Here is a 15,743-nt window from a genome sequence, read left to right as displayed (position 1 = left end):
GCATGCATACATGACCCCACCCCGCATGCACCCCCCCTGACCCATTTTGGGCTATCAGGCATCCCTGAAGTCTCGACAAAAAATGGGGTCTAGGGGGAGCCACGCTGCACCCCCATGCTTCCCCCACCCCCATGCATGTGTGCTCATCTCCCACATGCGCCCTTCCCCCTGCACATGCATGGCAGAGACCCAAAAATCAGCTGGCTGGTGAGAGGCGCGTGTGCATGCGCGGTGGAACTCAGCTGGGCCGATGGCTCACGTGCACGCAGAGAGGGCTCCACGTGCCCCCTGTGGCACACATGCTTCGCCATCACAGTCATAGGGCCTTGGAGGTGGGTGTTTTCCATTGCTGTCCCGTTCTTTGGAACTCCCTTCCAGGTGAGTTTGTTCTGCTTTATTCCTTTATGTGCTTTCAAAAATCTTCTAAAAAATTCTTGTTGGCACAGGAGGAATGTGATTTACAAGAGGCAAGTAAGCTCTGCCGTGCAGATGCTCTTTAATGTGGATTTTGTGTGCGGTTGTGAAATTAATGGAGGCTGCAGAGACGTTTTAAAGGAGTGGCGGGAATGATTCGTAAGGAGAAGTTACGTTATGTCTAACCGTCTGTGGAGATTCTCAGTCATCTAGGTCGTAGTTGTCCCAAAAGTGCTTTTTTCTTCTAAAGGCAACTGGACTGTTTTTTTTTCTTGAAGAAGAAGAAAATGTTTTGCTTGTCATCCAAGAAGCTTCATCAGTTCTGCTGGCAGGGACGGGTGTGTGTGTGAAAGGATAGGTAGGGACTGACAGTTCATACGGGATGGTGGTGGGGATGGAAGGATCACATTTCTTTGCAATCATCTGGTCCTCAGCACTCTCTGAGAGCTCTTGAGGCCACTTGGGGGTTTAACCCCACAGATTATAGATCTCCTTTGATCAATGCTGCCTAACTTTCTCACATCCAGAGAGCACACTTTTCAGTGATACCACAATGTCAGTGGCAACGGAAGACCCAATGTTGTGGTCCTTTATTTGTATGTGTGTGTATGTGTGTTTCTGTTAAAGCAGCAAATTGGATGTGTTTACTGATGCCTAAGACATCCTCTTAAACACCCTTCCCCACACTTGCAAGTGAGAATGAAATGGGACCACCTCCATTTTCTTTGCCTCAAGCATCTTGGAAGCTTCTTTCTGAAATAGAAATGTACCACACAAAATAAGGAAATGATTATCAGTGGAAAAATAAAGGAAATCTTAAATGCTCTAATAAGGTGAAATTATGAAGAGAGGGGGAAAAGGGAGAAAGGAAGAAATTTGCTTAAGAAACAGCTCCAGGATCTTCTTAGAAGATCAGAAAGAACATTACCCTGGAAAGAAGAACAGAAGAGGCAGCTAAAGAAGAATACAGTTAGTCAGGGTTGGCAGGGAGAAAACTATGCAAAATGAGTTAATAATAGCCAAAGGGATTAAGGGCAATAAATAGGTTTTTTTTACAAAGACATCTGGAGAAAGAACTAGGCAGAAAGGGAGAGAGGTAAGAAAAGGCAGGATGGGCATGGACTCCAAATGGAAATAATCATTATCTCTTACCGGCAAAGGAAAAAAAAAACAGGACAAAGTTTAAGCCCCTTTTAATTGTTGACCCGGATGTAAATCTGTTGCTGTAGGGAATATAAATACTAACAGACATTTATATTTAGGTATATAGTTCAGTTTAGAGGCTATTTCAATCACAGATGACAGTATGTGACAGAAACTCCAATAGTGTTGAAACAATATATGATAGTAACGTAATAGAAAGCTTGGAGTAATATTAGCCCCCACATCTGTTCCTCCAAGGAATATTACTCTCCATAAAACAATCACTAACTGTAGGGCGGGGGACCGACCATTCTGTCCATTCCACAAAGCTTTCAGAAATAGCCATGGCAGCTTTTGTTAAGTGCCAACAGGGTGGGTGCTGATCTGATGCTGGCTGGGAATTGTATTTTTCAAACATGCGAACAATAATATTGTGCCTCTAAAATTGTTACTGCCTGGCTAATGTATCTAATTACTGTCTAATTGAATGCCAGGTACAGGTATTAAATAATGATTATGACATCAAAGGGTGATAAGCGCTAGTTTTGTTTCCACTTTTGTTTATATTTTCTGTGTGTGTGTATGTGTGTGAATTTCTTATTACAGAATTTCACTGGGATGTTTTTAAAATAGGCTATTGCACAGTATACCGTGAAGTAGCTTCAGTAGTCAGTGGTATAATTAGATTTTTAATTATGTTTTAATTATATTACTTTTTTTATTAGTTACTTTTGAATGTTATCCAGTGGCACAAAGTGGAATGTTTGTTTTCATTTCCCACATAGGGACAAACCTAATTTTTATCGAAAATAAATGAAGATACCTTATTATCTGTAACATAATGCTTTAGAAAATTTATCTATTAGTTTAATCAAATGCATAATAAGAAAATTTATCTACTAGTTTAATCAAATGCATAATAAGAAAAGGGATGGTTATTATAACCATCTTTTAATTCTTTAAAAAAATTCCTGGCTTGTTCTTCCTAATTCTCTTTTCTGAAACTTAGTGCCTAATGTTTCCAAGGCTCTTGTTTGCAACATAAAATCTCTCTCTCCCTTTCTCACTACCTCCCTCTCCCCCCCACTGTATTTATGTTTACTACCGGTTCAGAACTGGGAGTGCGCACTCCACTTCTTGCACATGCACAGAGCTTCCGTAATGATGTCTGGGCAGAGCCAAGGTGGCGCAGTGGTTAAATGCAGCACTGCAGGCTACTGCTAGATCAGCAGGTCAGCGGTTCAAATCTCACCGGCTCAGGGTTGACTCAGCCTTCCATCCTTCCGAGGTGGGTAAAATGAGGACCCAGATTGTTGGGGGCAATATGCTGACTCTCTGTAAACCGCTTAGAGAGGCCTGAAAGGCCTATGAAGCGGTATATAAGTCTACTGCTATTGCTAGGTGGGTGGAGCCTCCTGCTGCCACCACTACACATTCTCCCGAACTGGGGTGAACTGGCAGAATACCATCTCTGACATGAATACACTCTGTGTGTGTGTGTGTGTGTGTGTGTGTTACAAATATGAAGTTGAAATGTGACTCACTATATATATATAAATAAATTATTATGTTACTTCCTAAAAGATAGATTCTATTCTAGTGCTGAAGACAGTATATAAATAGAATTTTTTCAAAGAAGATTTTAGAAAATTATAGAGGAATAGAAAGAGAAACTGAAAATTCTCTGGTCTATAAATCTAGAAATGTTGCCTTTAATTTGAATTCACCTTGGGGTAGGGTGGGGTAGGATTTGCCTCATTGAACCATCTCACTGAAATGGGTGGCCTGAATGTGACCTGAGTAGCAGGAATCCTCATAATTCTTCAGAAGAGTAAATCTGCATATAGCTGATTATTTCACCTTTGCCATTAAACCCTTTCCCAAATACATATTTTGTTTAGGGAGAACATCTATCTATCTATCTATCTATCTATCTATCTATCTATCTATCTATCTATCTATCTATCTATCTATCTATCTATCTATCTATCTATCTATCCATCCATCCATCCATCCATCCATCCATCCATCCATCCATCCATCCATCCTTCTCCCTCACAGAGAGACACTAGGTGTTTGTACATCACTAGGTGATGTACAAATAAAATGTTAAAAAATATAAAACGTTAAAAACATAACAAGTAAATAGAAAAATTAAAATAGGAAGAATAGTCAAAATTGTGACATTAAAAATTAATTAAAAAGCAGGAGGAGGGTCTTCAGGGAGCTAAGGAATCCTATGGTTGTGCGCTCTCCTGTGAGTCCCAAGAAGATGGTGGTGCCAGGTCTTTAGATATTTTTGTAAATATCAGAGTTGTTTCTTGTGAGATTGGGAATTCATCTCACCTTTGGAGGGAGAATATTTCACAAGGGGGGGGGGCAACAGCAGAGAAGGCTCTTTTCCTAAATCCCACCACTTGGAATTCTTTAACTGACAGGATCTGCAACATACTTTCCCTGCCTGAACAGGTGGGTTATAAACATCCAGTTTATGAAGGGCTGAAGGCCAGGCCTTGATGTTCCACGGCTCCCCTTTGGCCAAAATTGGTGGATTCAAGGGCCTTGTCAAGTATTCTGGCCCTTTGTGAGAATAACCAGCTAAATCTGGCCTAAGGGAAAATTCCTTCTTACTCCCAAATATGTGGATTAGTTAGCGTCTTGGCATGCAAATGAGACTTCTCTGATAAAACCTCCAAGGATAGTAAGGTCTGGAACTATTTTAATACAAAATGGCAAGTCTCATGTAAATTATGTTGTGATTCAGAGAAGAAGAGAAGATAATTTAGATAGAGACTTCTAAAAGAAACCTTACAAGGTCACCTGAAATCCATGACAAAATTCCATGGATAGACATTTTAGATGTTGCATTAGCATTAATCATATTCAAAACTGCTATTATTAATAATATTAATATTGATATTGATATCAATACTGCTACCGATACTGATCCGATATTGTTGTTGTTGTTATTATACAATTGTATCACAGCGGCCAGTTGTTTCGCCGGATTTGGCATTGGTTACTAGTCGGGCCCCACCCAGGGGCCTAGGACGTCGTAATGTATTTTCGTAATATGCCTGCAGATCCAAGCAGTGCGGCTTTTTGCATTTGACTGATGGTGATTTTGTCAATTTTTAACTGTTTTAAATGTAATTCCAGTGCTTTTGGAATAGCACCCAGTGTGCCAATTACCACTGGAATTACCACTGCTGGTTTGTGCCATAGTCGTTGAATTTCAATTTTTAAGTCCTGGTATCTTGCGATTTTTTCATGTTCCTTCTCGGTGACCCTGCTATCACCTGGTATTGCGATGTCTATGATTGTGACCTTATTTTTCTCAACCAGTGTGATGTCTGGTGTATTATGCGCCAGTATTTTGTCAGTTTGTATACGGAAATCCCACAAGATCTTGACCATCTGATTTTCGGTGACTTTTTCAGGCTGATGTTCCCACCAGTTTGTTGCTGTTTTAATATTATAATTTTTGCACAAATTCCAATGGATCATTTGTGCTACTGAATTGTGCCGCAATTTATAATCAGTCTGCGCAATTTTTTTACAGCAGCTGAGTATGTGATCAACAGTTTCATCAGCTTCTTTGCAAAGTCTGCATTTGGCATCATCAGAGGATTTTTCGATTTTGGCCTTAATGGCATTTGTGCGGATCGCTTGTTCTTGCGCAGCCAGGATTAGTGACTCTGTTTCTTTCTTTAATGTACCTGTTGTTAACCATAACCAAGTTTGTTCACTGTCCACTTTATCTTTTATTTTTTCCAGAAATTGGCCATGCAGTGCTTTGTTCTGCCAATTCTCCATTCTTGATTTTATCACATCTTTTCTGTATTCTTGTATCGTCTGTTGGGTCTTCAGTAGATTTTTGTTCTTTGCTTCGATTAATAGATGTTCTTGACTTTCTTTTAAATAATCAGCCAGTGCATGTTTTTCTTCTTCAACTGTTTGCTTTACTTGTAATAATCCTCTTCCACCTGATTTTCGTGGCAGGTATAATCTATCAGTATCACCACGTGGATGTAAACTGTAGTGCATTGTCATTAGTTTCCTGGTTTTTCGGTCCAAAATGTCCAAATCAGCTTGTATCTAGTTAACTATACCAGCTGTGTATCTTATAACTGATATTGCCCAGGTATTTATGGCCTTGATTGTATTTCCACCATTCAATTTAGATTTCAAAATTTTCCTAACTCTGTTGGTGTACTCTCGCCTGACAATAGTTTTTACTTCTCCATGCTTCATATTACTGCAGAATGCCTAAGTATTTGTAGGCTTCATTTTCGTTGCATTTAATTAGTTGGCCATTGGGCATTTCAATTCCCTCAGATGCAGTGATTTTGCCTCTTTTTATGGATACAGTGGCACATTTTTCCATGCCAAACTGCATTGAAATATCGGTGCTGAATACTCTGTGTTTGTCAATGATTGGATTTCTATTTCTGACTTTCCATAGAGTTTCAAATCATCCATATATAGTAAATGCAAAATTTTTTCAGCTTCTTTGTCTGTTTGGTAGCCTAATTTCATTTTTTTTAAGATTACTGATAGTGGGATCATTGCGATGATGAAGAGAAGAGGTGAAAGTGAATCACCCTGGAAAATTCCTCACTTGATATTAACCATTCCGTAGATGATCAGTGGGTGCAGCAAAATTTCACAAACTGACTACCTACAACACCATGACCGGATTGCTAAGACCATTCACTGGAAATTGTGCCAAAAGTTTGGATTTGAGTACAGGAAAAAACCCCTGGGAACATCAGGTTCAGAAGGTTTTAGAGAATGAGAAAGTCAAGATCTTGTGGGACTTCAGAATTCAGACTGACAGGCACTTGGCCCACAACATCCCTGATAGTTGAAAAGAAAAAAGTATGGTTCATTGACATTGCAGTACCTGGAGATGCACGAATTGAAGATAAACAGCAAGAAAAAAATCACAAAGTACCGGGACTTGCAAATTGAAGTTGAGTGACTGTGGAAAAAGAAACAGTGTGTTGTCCCAATTGTAATTGGAGCCCTTGGAGCAATACCTAAAGGGCTACCTTGTTATTTGGAAATTTTAAATTTATCAGACTTGAACATTCTGACTCTACAAAAAACCACCCTACTTGGAACAGCTTATATCCTCTGACGTTACCTTAACAGTTCCTAGGTCCTTGGTTAGGACTCGAGCTGTTGAGCTACCAACCAGCCCCAAAGGCTGTGGATCTCACCAAAGATTAATCATATAATAATAATAATAATTTTGCCTTTCTGCCCAGGGAGCAGAAGTTTTAAAAACTGACAATGTTTAATTGTTGACTGTAGAAAGAATAGATTTGTAACTACATATTTTGCTGTCTCCTCCTCCTCCTCCACCTCCTGCTAGCCACTTGCTACTGCTATTAATGAATGCAATTTAGATAATACAGTTGCCTCTTCAAGCCACACCTCGGGTCACTCCCTGAGTGTCTGGCCTGAACAAAGCAGGGGTGGCTATTGTCATGGGAATCAGGTGCCAGTAGGTCTGTCTCTGTTTACTAGAGGGATAATGCTACTTCATAAAGTGACAATGACTGATCAAAAATACTTTTCGCCTAAAGGTATTTGGTTTTCCTTTTTACCTGAAGAAAGGTATCTTTTGATCCTACCACTTTTCCCCCATGTATTCTTTCTCTGGGCCATTGATGAGCTTAAGTACCATACATCCATCCTAGCAGCCACACAAAACAGTGCCATTCTAAAATTTGCTATCACTATTGTCAATCCCTATCCTGACTCTAGTGTATCTGTTCTGAATCACTGCTAAATCTGGTTGCTCTGATTTGTGACTATGCCACTAACTTAGGCAAGGTGATTCATTTTCTTCAGCAGATTTTCTAAAATCTCTTTCTCCATTGCCACCAGCAGGAAAAGCATCCCCTAATGTTGTCTTGCAGCATGAATGAGAACTATCTGACTTTAAAATTCTGCTTGGACTTCTCTTGGGTGGTTTATCTACCCTTTTGGCCACGTCCCAAATTAGATTAATGTGTAATAAAGAAATATCTACGTGAGAAAACCTGGACCAAAAGAGCTTCAGGAGGGAGGGGGAAGGCAGAGCCTTTCATGATTATATTGTTTTAGAAGAGTACAGGAAGTCCTCGGCTTACAGCAGTTCATTTTGGTGACTGTTCAAAGTTACAACAGCACTGCAAAAAGTGAATTATGACCGTTTTTTCACACTCACAACCATTGCAGCATCCCTACAGTCATGGGATCAAAACTCGAGATGCTTGGCAACTGACTCATGTTTATGACGGTTGCAGTGTCCCGGGGTCATGTGATCACCTTTTGCGACCTTCTGACAAACAAAGTCAATGGAGAAGCCAGATTCACTTAACAACCATGTTACTAACTTAAGAACTGCAGTGATCCACTTAACACCCATGGTAAGAAACATCGTGAAATGGGGCAACACTCACTTAACAAATGTCTCACTTAGCAACATAAATTTTAGCCAACATAAATTTTAGGCTGTAAATCTATATGTGTGACTAGCTACTTCTCTTAACTGTGTGGGCAGGAGAAATGATGGAAACCGATAAATAAAAGAAAACTGGCAAATTAGCAACCAATACTATGAAAAAAGTTAGGCTGTTGCATCTAAAGGTAAAAATTCTCACCAAAGCCATTTCAGACACATGTGGATAGAATTGCAGGAATACAACCTTCTTCTTCTACCGTAGCTTTTTGGAAAATTGGAGAGGTTAGCTTAAATATGTGAAAAGGGCAGGGACATACATGAAGGAAGGTCAGGAACCAAAGTGCTAGTGGAGAAAGTGAACACTGGGAAGGATACAGCTGCAGTAAAAGCACACCGACACTCTGGGTACTTGAGAGACCGCCTACTGCCAATTACCTCCACTAGACCGATAAGATCGCATAGATTAGGCCTCCTCCGAATTCCATCAGCCAGCCAGTGTAGACTGGCAACTACCCGGAGGAGAGCCTTCTCGGTGGCTGCTCCGACCCTCTGGAACGAACTCCCCGTGGAGATTTGGACCCTCACCACCCTCCAGACCTTCCGCGTCGCTCTTAAAATCTGGCTGTCCTGGCTGGCCTGGGGTTAAAGACTCTAGCCCCACTCGAATTGTATGACTGTTGTGTTCTTAAATGAGGTAGTGTTTTCATGTTGTAAATTGTTTGTCCTCCCCCCCCCTTTGAACTGTGAGCCGCCCTGAGTCCCCCCAGGGAAAAGGGCGGCATACAAATAAAGCGAAACTAAACTAAACTAAACTCTCAGAGCAGCCTTCTAGCCACACTCAGAAATGGTGAGTTGATGTCAGCTTTAAGATAATAGATGATAACATTTCAGACAATGATGGCTTAAGGATGGAAAGCCACTTTGGTGTGGAGCAGTTAAGGTATCAGGCTAGAAACTGGGAGATTTTGAGTTCTAATCCTGCTTTAGGTACAAGGCCAACTGAGTGACTTTGGGCCAGTCACTTTCACTCAGCCCTATGAAGGAGACAATGGTAAACCACTTCTGAAGTATCTTGCCAAGAAAACTGCAGGGATTTGTCCAAATAGTCTCCAGGAATTGAATACAATTGAATGGATTAAATAAAATATATTAGTACACTGCATGGTTGAGGGAATGCGGGAAACCTTATGCTGGATTGCAAGTTAGATTCTAGAATATAATTGTAGAATAATGAGAAAATGCTTGGGAAAAAACTGAGCTTTAGGTGTTTTTGTAGTATAGGATGTATCAGAACTGACTGGCTGGAAGAGAACACTTCACATGGAAACTAGGGCTGATAATATATATTTTCTCCATCTTGCTAAAGCATTATGCAAAAGATTTGATTGAAAGTTACAATAATTGGGAGAGGAACTCTATGACTTAGAAAGTAAGATTGGTAAATGGCAAGGAACAAGAATTACTAATGAAATTACAGAAAGAAAAATTCTGCAGCTAATCAATATCACTATTTGGGAGTGTTGAGAGTGATTCTTGGGGGAGAAATGAACATGGAAAAAAAGAATAGTAATAGAGTAAAATGAAAAATACTAGTCCTGCATGAAAGTTATGAGTTCTATATGAAAAAGTGTTAGAAGGTAGTTTATCTTCCAGCAGAAAGAATGGAAAGCTGTCATAAAAATAAGGAATGGAAGCCAACTGAAACAAATAGAAGAGAATAATATCACCAAGTGCCACAAAACTGTGCAGATTATACTAATTAGAAGTATGAAAAAATATGCTTGGTTAAATGATAGAGTTAAATGGAAAAGCTTGTAGATGAGGGAAAAAAAGATGTAAGAAAAATACTGCAACAATGAGAATGAAATATATTGTGTACCATAATGGATGTATACAGATATTGTAACAAAGAATGTCGTCGAAGAAACCAGGGAATTGTTGAGATTAAAAGAGGCAGAAAAATGCAGACCAATTTTGAGGAAAATAAAAATTATTTTGGCAGTTTGTGAAAAGACTGTCCAACAGAATGAAAGGAATTAAAAGTAACAGTGATGAAATAATTTGGTATGAAACTGAACTGAGGGAGGGCTGAAGGAATATTGTTGAGTTTTGTATGAAAATGATAATGATATATCAAAGATTAGAGAAATATGTGTGTATGTGTGTGTATCCTCCAAGAAAAAAAAAAGGAATGGAATGGTGTAATTTCATTCATTCACTCAGTGTGTTTATAGAGCCTCTCATCTCACAAGTAACATATCTGGGCAGCATACAACTATCAATACCAACAAACATATAAAAACTATCATCAAACAAGTCACTATTAAAAATGAAAAATTAAAAAATTAAAAGATTTTATGACAGTGTTTAAAAATTAGAAAGCTGCAGGGATAGATGACATAACTGAAAAAATGCTAAAATATGGATGTGATTTGCTTCTGTACAGTTTGTTTAATGTGTATGTGAAGACTGCATTTGGGCCTGATGGTAGAAGAATGTCATTATTGTTCCTTATACAAGGACAAAACTAATAATTTTCAACAACCATATATCTGGAGGGTATGAGGTTGAAGATGACCAATATAGACACAAGAGGAACACAATTAAGTAATATCACTATTACTTCCTTAACTATTTGTCTTGCATATTGCACAGTTCCTGCATTCTTGCACCATTCTACTTATTACGCTTATCCTCCTGCCACAGCACAGCTTTATATGAGGATTTCTCTCGCTCCTCCACAGGATTATGAGAGGTTCAAAGCCTTTGTGTATCTCTTAAGATTATTTGCATCTCTTGAGGTCTGGGAAGAACCTCCCAATTGTCTACCCAGATGTCTATGGAGATTCTCAGTTATCTCCAGGTCATGATTGTCCCAGAGGTGCTTTTTCAAAAGGCAACTGGACTTTGTTTTTCCTTGAAGTCGTTTTGCTTCTCATCCAAGTTCTGAACTGAAGAGGCTTCTTGGATGAGAAGCAAAACATCTTCAAGGAAAAACGAAGTCCAGTTGCCTTTTGCAAAAGCACCTTTGGGACATCTCAATTCAGAAGTGCTTTACAGCAGATATACAGACAGAAGTCCAAGTATCTAAGTCTACAACATCATTTCTGTATCTAAACTTTTATTTCAATATTTTTTTCTACGTCATTACCTTCAATAGGAACAATTAATCATGCCCCTTCTGTGCCTCAAACCCCATCACCTAATAGCTGTATAAACCTTATATATTGAAAGCTACATGCGGCAGTAAATTGTTTACCCCATGGATCAGCAGAAAAAAAATAAGGTTGGTCTTTCTTTTGCCTCTATGCTTGTCCTTTTATTTCCATCTTCTTGAACTTACAGCCTACTCTCTAGTCTCCTCCTTCAGCTATAGTAGACATGGCTGCAGCTTCAGCAACCACAGCCTTTCCTCCTAGCAGACACACAGGCACCTCATAGCTGTCCCAGTTTACCCTGTTTGTCACAGCCACATAAAACCTCTTACTTCCTGCCCTTGTTGGCTAGTCTTTTTCAACACGACTCTGAGCTAGACTTAGTTTGACCCATCCAAGGTTGAGATTTATTTTGCCATTTGCCAAACTTCCTTTTTATGCTTAGACATAAATGAGGGAGTCCCATTTCCTCTTTTTAGTAACTGGAAACTCTAAGGTCAAATCCTGGCTGGTTGGTTGCCAGTCCAAAGATGAATATGGGAAACTCGTGGCTGTGTTAAAAGAAAATATTGATCAAGACAGTAAACTTTTCTTTCTGTTTGGTCCTTTTTATGGAAGGCTTCAAGAGCCTTTTTTTCAAACGTTCTCATCTTTGTATATTAGACTTGATAATTTCTATCCACCAGGACCTTTGCAAGCTGGGAGAGGTAGCCTGTTTGATATCTCACCCTGTGAATGATCCTTTTCCTGTAGATTCTCAAAGCAAAGCTTCCTCCTCCTTCTGCATCTGAGCACTGTTAGAAGAGATGACCAATATTTCTGGTTTCATTGTACTTTGTTTTTATTTCTCCAAGGAGCAGGTTTGTGAGAAAAAAGCAACAAGAGGTAGAGTTGGGAAGAAGCTGAAAGGACGCAAGCCAGCAACCATCAAAGCCTGAAACAGCAGCAGGAGCAACGGAAGGCAGCGCTTTGAATAATCTAATGAATCAAGCATGACATTATCTAGAGTGAAATGCCTGGGAAGGGGGTTCCCATGGACTGTTCTGACCTGAAAGGTTGAATCCAGAGGGACCTTTAAGGGCTTTTGCAAAATGCAAAAGACAACAACTAAATCAGAAGGAAATGATATTTTATTTAACTTGGCGTCAGGGGAGTCAATGACAGGATCACAAGAGATAATACCCTGGGATTGAGAAAAGATAATTCAGCAACATATGGGGCTTTCACTAGAGCGTCCTGTGTGCCACCAAGAAGCCAATTCTGCCTCTCCCTCCTGCTCTGTTTCTGTAACGGGCTGTCATTCACTTTTAAGGAGTCGGAGCAGACGGTCTCACAGAATCCCCACTACTGCTATGGCTGCTGCTGGGGGAGGTGGACAATAAACACGCCTGGTGTTTTGTTTTTAGCAAAACATGAGAGTGAGAAAGGTCTTTTACGTGGTTTTAAAAATATGATTTCTATATTGCTCGTTGCTTTTTAAATAGTTTTTTTTAAATTGATGCAAACTGTCCAGAGCCATGTATTTTAGATGGGGGCTCTATAAATCAAATACAAAAGTAGGTAGGTAGGTAAGGTAAGTAAGTAAAATAAGTAAGTAAATGTTGCAAATGATTTAAAAGGACAAGAAATTAACTTTTGTAAAAGGCTGATATTTCCTGTCAATATATTTATAAATGTAGACCCAAAGTCCATGTTTCTTTAGGGGACTGCAAACATTCCTTGTTGCAGTAATTGTTTCTTTGCTTTGTAGAACTAACAGTATACACCCTAGACTAGGTGAGGGGTATTTATATGGCAGCTAATTTAGGATTTTCTTTACAGATAGGTGGGCTCAAAAAAATGCTGCTACACTTTATTGTGGGTCTGGAAAAAATATCAACATAAACTAAATGACAAGATACCTATGTGGGCAGTTCCTAGACATGCAATTGAAAATATGAATATAACACAAAAACAGGATAGAACTACTTACAGACAGCTCCTCATTTTGGAAAGGGGGGCACTACAACTAAAATCCTTAGAGGTATTGAAAGAGGAGAAGGTAGTTCAAACATGGTTCCAGTACGGGCAATTACAGGCCAGGTGGAAAATAGATCAAAAAATTGGTTTTATCCAAGTTGAGGATAATCTATTTAAACAAATAAGAGACCAAAGTTTAATGTATATAAAGAGGATATATAATGTATTAATACAGATGGATTCGGAAACAGAATTAGTTAAAGATTGTATGGTAAAGTGGGCTCAAAATATTGAAGAACCAATAATGTTGGATACGTGGGAAAGAATTTGGGTAAGAAATGTGAAATTTACACAAGCTCAAAACCTGCGAGAAAATTTTTACAAGATGTTCTATAGATGGCATTTAGATCCTAAAAAGTTGGCTTCTATGTATCCGAATTTACAACCCAAATGTTGGAGATATGGTTCTCTCCATGCTACATATTTCCATATATGGTGGACTTGCCAAAAGGTTAAGGCATTTTGGATAAAAATATGGTAGATTATGCAAAATATTTTTAAAAGAAGGATAAAGTTTACTCCTCAGTTATTTTTGTTAGGTATAAGTACTGACTTTACAGCGGTAGAGATTACCTTGATTTTGCACTTAATAACGGCAGCAAGACTGTTGGTGGCGCAATATTGAAAGAAGGAAGACTTGCCTACAATTCAAGAATGGACATTGAAAGTCACAAATTTAGCCGAGATGGCTAAAATATCTGCATATGTTAAATACCACTCAAATAAGAGATATAAATGAGACTGGAAAAAATGGATTGATTATATACAAAATAAATATGAGACTAAGAAATTCCAGATAGCTTGGAATTGCTTAAGATCAGGAATGATTTAAATTGTTTAAAGTTAGCTTAGCAAGAAGGAGCTAAGCTCAATGTAGAGATGTTATTAATTTCTTATTCTTTTCTTCTCAATGTATTTTAGACTGTGTTTGTTAAAAATCTATACCGTGTACGGGTTCTGGGAAGTTGGGGGGGGAAGGATGTGGGGGGGGAGGGGGGGAGGGGGAGGGAGGGACGGATATATACTAGGTTAGACAAGATGTGTTAGATCTCAATGTAATGTGACTTCACATGCATACTGTTCTTTTTTATTTTTTCTTTAAAAATAGGATAGGCCAAGTATATTGACATATAGCGGAAATACACCAAGGAGCGGAGGAGTGGGAAAGAAGAAAGATGGGCAGAGAGGGATGGGAGAGAGGGTGGGAGGGAAAGGTGAGAAGGAAGGGGGGGAGTGGATGTGGAGAGAGGAGTGGTAGAGGGGGAGGGGAAGTAGGGTAGAGGGGGATGATGGAGGGAAGACAGAAAGTTGGAGGATGGTGGAAGTAAGAGGTGTATGGAGAGCGGAAGAGTTATATTGGGTTTCTATTTTCTGGGGCCTTGTTGACAAGAGGAATTGATGCAATTATTGTTTAATGCTGTATGGTGTTGGCTATGTACAGTATACATGTGAGTGTATGAAAATGAAAATGAAAATAAAAAATTTGTGAAAAAAATGGTGCTACACTGTAGATTTGCTATTTGACTTGTAAATTATGATATATAACTTAGCGATATGAGACCATTTTGGTATAGTGGTTTAGGTACCAGGCTAGAAACCAGGCGACTGTGAGTTCTAATTATTTCTTCTTCTTCTTCTTCTTCTTCTTCTTCTTCTTCTTCTTCTTCTTCTTCTTCTTCTTCTTCTTCTTCTTCTTCTTCTTCTTCTTCTTCTTCCTCTTCCTCTTCCTCCTCCTCCTCCTCCTCCTCTTTCTCTTCCTCCTCCTCCTCTTCTTCTTCCTCCTCCCCTCCCCCCTCATCCTCCTCCTTCCCCTTCCCCTTCCTCCTCCTCCTGCAAATGAATGAAATTGGCCTCCTCCATGATTGCTCCCCTGCAACACTAAGAAACATTGCTTACAGTCCCGGAATTAGAAAATAACCATCCAGACTTCTAGCCATAGTCTCCTCTATACATTTATGCATCTTACTTTTAAAGCCATCTAGACTAGTGGCAGTCCTCACGTCTGGTGGAAGAAAATTCTGTAGTTTAATCCCATCACTTTATTTGTAAACTTGTAAACCATTCAATTTTAGGAAGGTTGTTTATATCAAGATCAGCCTATGCTGGGCCACAAATCTTGAGTACCTGGGAAAGAAGATGACTCTTGATGTCTAGAAAAGCCCTTCAAATTTTCCACTGCCACCAAACCTGTTTGACTAAATCACAGGTTAAAAAGCCATGCCAGCTGTAATTCTTGAGCTCTAGGGAGCATGTCCTTTGCCTTAATGAAATACTCTGCCGATTCCATTTGTAAAGAAACCAAAGACTCCTCAGGTTTATGATCAAGTTGTAAAGATTTTATTTACCCTATATTTCCTGCTGGGTTATTTATGAGGCCTTTTGCCAGGTCTCGTAAAGCTGCCTAGTAAAATATATATTCTTACAACAAAAATAAAGTTGTTTGTGCAAAACATCTTAGGACCACAGGGGGAAGATGTGATAGGACACACACATGTTTAGATGTCACAGTCAAAGCCTCAGCAAGGTTTTCTTGGTTTTCTTTAATTATATTTAAA

This window comes from Thamnophis sirtalis, unplaced genomic scaffold (assembly GCF_051295495.1).
Source record: "Thamnophis sirtalis isolate CommonGarterSnake01/CBP01778 unplaced genomic scaffold, rThaSir2_p1.2 scaffold_3, whole genome shotgun sequence".
In the NCBI taxonomy this organism is placed as follows: Eukaryota; Metazoa; Chordata; class Lepidosauria; order Squamata; family Natricidae; genus Thamnophis; species Thamnophis sirtalis.
Note: the sequence above shows the minus strand (reverse complement) of the source record.